This window comes from Mesitornis unicolor, unplaced genomic scaffold (assembly GCF_000695765.1).
Source record: "Mesitornis unicolor isolate BGI_N332 unplaced genomic scaffold, ASM69576v1 scaffold15832, whole genome shotgun sequence".
Lineage (NCBI taxonomy): Eukaryota > Metazoa > Chordata > Aves > Mesitornithiformes > Mesitornithidae > Mesitornis > Mesitornis unicolor.
In genome coordinates this window covers 40,738-47,087 of record NW_010167449.1, presented here as the reverse complement: position 1 = coordinate 47,087, position 6,350 = coordinate 40,738, and positions in this window count along the sequence as shown.

Sequence of the window (6,350 nt, the reverse complement as noted above, 5' to 3'; positions counted from 1 at the left end):
CAGCTCCTCTAGCTTGTGACTGCTGGCAATCCAAGGAGGTCACCATGCAAGTAAGACACTGAGGGTGCCTGTGGTACAGTGATTCATCCAGGAAAGGACAATGTAGCTCCAGCATGGTACGGGGACCCCCTTCTTGAAAGATTGTCTGCATGGCCATTGTTCTATGTTCTTGTGAATAACCCAACTAAAGCAAGTGGCCAGAACTGAAGAAGTGAGTTTTGATGCTCAGTGAAGCCACATGCTTGCTGTCGCTGGTGTGCAGAGCAGCACTTAGCTGCTTGCTGTTGTGCTGTCTGGCTTCCTTGCTGCTTTGGTTTTTTAAGTGTATTCGTAGAAACCTTGCATTTAGTTGATGGCTCTGCTTTGATGTTATTGTGATTATCACTGAAATGAGGTTTCCTCTGGGCAATGTCAATAAGTATAGGTGCCAAAACTTCTGTCAGTCTTCCATTGCCTTTGCTGGCTTTGTTTTGCTTTGCTGTTGCGGGCTTGTGGCCTCAAGGATTAGGTCTTGAGTTTCAGTGCTGAGAGATGGGGGTGCTACTGCACTCATACCGAGTTGGTGCTATACAGTGTCTCCAGACAGGTTGGGACTGAAACGTGGTTCTCAATGGCTGCGTCACTGTGGTGGGAGAGCTAGTCTTCAAATGCACTTTACAGAACGTGAGATCTCTGGAATGAGTGTGTGAGCCTGGGTTTTCCATCACATCCTTTCCTCCCAGTTCACGTGATAACTTGTCAATGTATTGTGTTTTCTGTGAGGGGTTTTGGTTGGTTTTTTGGTAGCGGGGGAGTGCTATGGAGATAGCCCTGAATAAGCTACTAGAAAGCTCACCTGGCTCCAGAGTTGAACGCACCTCTGACCAGGGCCATGCCAATCAAAATTAATGTATTTAAGAGGGGCACAGTGCACAGCCCGCTCTCTCTCTTGCCCTGGCCCTGATCAGTGCACCCCTGGGTGCAGGTGGTGCTGCCTCAACTTAACCTAAAGCCCTGCTGCAGCCCTAGCCTGAAAAAAGCCAGAGAGCCAGGAACCCTTCAAAACCATCAGAAGGGACCTGCAGCAGAGAGAGGAGTGGGATGTGAGGAGAACAACTGCAGACACCAAGGTCAGTGAAGGAAGAAAGGAGAGGGTGGGGAGGAGGAGATGTGTGGAGCTCAAGTTCCCCCTGCAACCCATGGTGAGAATGCAGGTCGACCCACCTACAGCCCGTGCAGGTTCAACGGTGGAGCAGATCCACATGCGAAGGTGGTTGTTCCTGAAGAGACCGCGACTCTGGGCAGTGTGTGCTGGAGCAGTTCATGTGTGAGGGCAGACCCACATTGGGCTTTTGTGGAGGACTTTTCTCCTGCGGGAAGGGCACCACATGGAAGCAGAGGGAGACTGGGAGGAGTCCTCCTCTACCCCTGAAGAGAAAGGAGCGGCAGAGACCACATGGGATGAACTGACTGCAACCCCCATTCCCATCCCTCTGCGCTGCTGGGCTAACAAAGGGCGGTGAAGAAACAGGGAACAACGCTGAGCCCGAGAGAAAAGGAAGGGGTAGGGGAAGGTGTTTGACTTTAAGCTCTGGTTGTATCTCTCACTGTTCTACTCTGATGTTATTGGTAACAAATTAAAATTGTTTTGTTTTTCTCCCCGAGATGGGTCTGCCTTTTGCCCATGACCATAGGGGGTGAGAAAAAGCCCTCCCAGTCCTTATTTTGTCTATCCCCCTTTTGAGAACATTGTGGTGCTCGGTTGCCCACTGGGCTTAAACCAGGACAGTCAACCATTTGGAAAGCACTTGGGGTGCTTGTTTGTTGGTTTTTTCTTGTAGGACAATGTGGTATAAAGAAAGGAATGGAGGGCAGAGAGCCAGGGATATGGATACTTGTTTATTTGCAGCCAGCTGGACCATCCTGTAGTGCATGTGGCAGGATCCACAGTCCATCTGTACATCTTGCACCTGCCTGAGGAACCAGCTGAGTCATCTGTCTGAGCAGGAAGTTAGTATGGGTTGCAGTTGCATGCCCAGATTATCTCTGTACACTGCCACAGCTCCTTTGAGTGGAGAGTCTCAATTGAGATGTGCCCCCTAAAGGCCAACTAAATTGTGCTCTGCAGATGTGGCTCTGGTGTGTCCAAGCCTCCATAGCTACTTCCATTATTCCCTGAATAAACAGAGAGGGAAGGGAGGTTGTCTGTGTACAGGAGACTTTTTTTTTTAGTATTTATTGAGACATTCAACAAGTGCTCTTCACAGCAGTCGCTGCTGCTGCTAATGATGACCGTCTTGCCTCTGACTGTGCAGGAGGGCATTGGGATTGCCTTTCCTCAGCTCCAGCTGACTTTTTGCCAGGTCTGGAGAACTGCTTATTCAATAGTTCAGCGAAATGCTTGAGTGCATAATTCAGCTAGATTTGTTTTATGAAAAAGGAGAGTAGGGGAGAAAAAAGTGATTGGATTAAATTTGCACTGAATTTTGCATGTATATTTCTGTTGGATTTATATTTGTTTGACTTGGGGAGACTTTGCAGCACTTTAACTAAATCTAGGTTTAAATCCACTTAAGTTAAACTCCCAGTGCAATTTGTGTGTGGAGACCAGGATTAAATCTCATTAATTTTAATAAGATTAAGCATGTTCTTTTGCTGAATCGTCTTCTCTATCCTTCTTTCTTTGGCTTCCCTGTATTAGGAAGTAGGATAAACCTTTCTGCTTTTCCAAGTCTTTGTGAAAATGCTTTGACAGTCTCAGAAGTGGCTTCCTGGTTGCATACAATAATATTTTACACTTTTTTTTCCCCCGTTGCTTTCAGCTGTAGTCCTACTGTATCCAGGCTTCTGTTAGCTTTTGCTTCCCATAAAGGCGCAGTAATTCCTGACAGAAAGAGAACAGTTACAAGTGTTTGTCTGGTAAGTTTCTACACTCAAAATTATCTTTTTTTTCTTTTGTCGCTCTGCACAGATTTGAAACTGCTGTCAAACGAGTCCATTGGTGGAGGGAAATGTTGTAGAAGTCAATAGGAACTGAGCATGTGTGGATGGGTGAGGGCAAAATCCGTCCTTATTTATGAACTGGGAATAAACTGAAACTAGGGAGTAAAGGTGGAAGTGTTATGAATGCAATCTCATGGAAGGGAAATACTTAGGATTCATTTAAGATCAAACTAGCCGTTAGTTGGAGAGGAGGCTACTTCATGTGTTTATGCTACCTCTTATTTCTCAATGCACGTAACTTCCTGAATCTTACTATTGACAATTTTTGATTTATATGTGATTTATGTTATAGGAACACTTCTCTTCCCCCTCTACTTCAAAAAAGACGAACCACAAAGCGGATATTTCTGGGTGTTCCTGAGATGCTCTTAATGACACTCTTACTAAAGATACGATTTCACGGAAAAAGTACACTGTCTTGTAACTCATGCACTAAAGCTGGATTTCAGGAGACTTGATTTTCATTTCCAGCTCTGACCAGTTCCTCCTATGGCTATGCACAGATGGCTCAGTCTTCTCACATCTCTTTTTCCACCTTGTGAGATAAGGGAGGGTTGGACTGGATGATCTTTAAGGTCCCTTCCAACCCAAATTATTCTATGATTCTATCTTACTTATGCTCTGCTCTTTCAAACTGATGCCTTGTTGTGCTATACACTGACCTGTGTTACAAAGAGTGGGCTGGTGTATTTGTGTCAGCAAAGCTCCTTTTTGATCAAAAGGATGATGATGTACTTTACATTAGCGAGTCTTTTTGCTGGCAGTAGCATCTGGACCTAAGTCCCCATATCTAGTTAAAAAAGGAGAGCATGGTGGGAAAAAAAGCTCTCTTTTTTTTTGCCATAAGATAAACAAGAGATTGGATTATTAAGGGAGTTAAGGATGGGAGTTTCTGATGGGTGAGAAGTGCCCAGTGATAAGTTGAAATTCTCAATGTCCAAGCAAAGAGCATTTATTCTCTGCTTCTCTACCCACTGTAAATGGGTGCTATTCTAATTGTTAACTTAATAAACAATAAGTATTGCTAGAAACATTTTTTCCTGTCTTTCTCAGCTGTGCTGATCCAGGGTTTTTCCCCATTGAAACCAGTTTTTTTTTAAGTTACCTTTTCTTCCTGTTTCTACAGTTCTTTGTATCCTAGCTGATCTGGAAAGATGATGTCACTAGGATTTTACAGCAACTTCTGTGAATCTTCATGACACGCTTTGACCTGATGAAGCTTAAAAAAGGAGCGATGTGCTTCCCTCCTTTAAAAGAAAACATTCTATACTGAGGTTTCATTTAAAAAAAGATACTGGTGTGGAAAATCTCATTCATGAGTGACAGAAAGAGGTGGGACTGTAGGCATGAACAGCTGGTCTCAGTGTGAAAACTTGAGACCAGATTTGAAAAGTGCAAACACTCCCTCCTCAAGCATTTCTTGTCATTAGTCCTTTTGTTAATGAATTCTGATTATATAGAGCTTCACAAAATGTGCAAAACCTATTTAATCTTTGCAATTCCTTTTTATAGCGAGGCTCTTGTGGGATAGTTGTGGTATCTTCCTTGGTTTGTGATTCAGATGATGTAGTGTCTTTACAGTATTTGCTTAGGCTGATCTCTCTCGGATGCTTTCCTTTTTTACCTGGAAATGGCTTCATTTGCAAGAGCAGCAGCTTCTGTATTGTCTCAATGTGGTAATGCTATGCAAAGGTCCTTTAAGAACAAGAAATGTGAGTACTATGGCTGAAGATCACCTCTGACCTGACAGTGAGAGTCATTAGTGCAGTCTGTGTGAACTATCCTTCCTTTCTACATTTGTAGAGGCTTCTGTTCTTGAATTGGTGTTGCACTTCTGTTCTGGGAAACTGCTCTGAGCAAAGGCTGAGAGCTGGGACTGGTCAACCTGAAGAAGAGAGCAGGTGAATTTCCTCAATGTATATAAATACCTGAAGGGAGAGTGCTCTTTTCAGTGTTGCCCAGTGACAGGACCAGAAGCAATGGACACATACTGAAACACCAGAATTTCCCTCTAAACGTCAGGAACCACTTTCTCACTGTGAAGGTGACCAAGCACTGACACAGGTTGCCCAGGAAGGTTGTATTGTCCTTGGAAATACTCAGAGGCCATCTGGACATGGTCCTGGGCAACTGGCCATAGCTGGCCTTGCTTGAGCAGGGGTATTGGACCAGATAACCTCTAGAGGTCCCTTCCAAACCTCAGCCATTCTGTGATTTGGTGAAAATTGTGCAGAGAGCTTCTTTAATATCTAACTGGAAGTCATCACTCTGGCCAAGCTACGTGGTGCAAAATAAACTTAGTTTTAATGGTCTGTAGGTTCCCATGTCTCAAGAAGAGCTTCTGGGCTTTGTCATCTGAACTGTATGCCCACATCACTGCTTCCAGGCCTTTATTAAAAATGGTGCAGTGGACATTTGGGCAGTCGCTCTGACCTGAGACCGTGGGCCTGGAGCAGCGACTCTTCTGATGGAGAACCCTTCTTCTCCATGGTGGTTCTCCTGAGTATTATCTGCACTCTGCCTTCTGAAGTCCTCATGGTTACTGACTTTGGGATAATACTTCATGTACTCCTTGCTAATGAAAAAGTGTCTGATACAATGTTGTAAGGCTTAGACCTGTGTTTTCACATTTTCTCATGCCTTTGCTAAATACATAAATGTAGCCAAGAGCAGGTTGTGCAAATGTTTTGTTAATAACTAAAGCTTATTGCTAGCTTTAGATGCAGGCTAATCGTGCTGGATAACAAGACATGCAACTCCATCACAACTTCTTGTCTCAGAGAGGTACTGTCACAGCGTCCTGGTTGGACCTGATTCCTCCATAAAGTGGAGTGTGCCAAGTCTTTTCTCCCTTAAAAGCAAATGCACCTTTTTTTAGTATTGTGACAAGTTTTGTAAGACTTAATCCTTGCTAAACAGAGATTTTCTATGTTGGCTCTTGCCTTATAAGCCTAAAGACAGATTTTTGTTTTCTTTCTCTTTCTGTGAAAAGCCAAAGTACCTCTTTTCAAGGTGCTTCCTAGCTTGTAAAAAAAAAACAAACAAACCCCTATAATACCCAACCAACTGACCAACCAACCAAAACAAACCAAAAGTAAACTGGAATCACAGAGGAGAGCTGGAAGAGCTGAGGGTTGTTGCCCAACATCCAGTAGAATTGTCAGTTTTTTCTTGTTTATGTTTGAAAGTTGGTGGCTTCATACTGCTGAAGCCTGATGCCCACTGATTGTTAATGAAGAAGGGGAAAACCTGGCATTAGTTGCAGTCTTCCTTCATACTGCCTTGCCAGGGCACCGTGTGCCTAACCATGCTTTAAGGCTAGAGGGACTAACTTTTTCTGCCTCTTTAATTTTTGGCCTTTTGGAAGT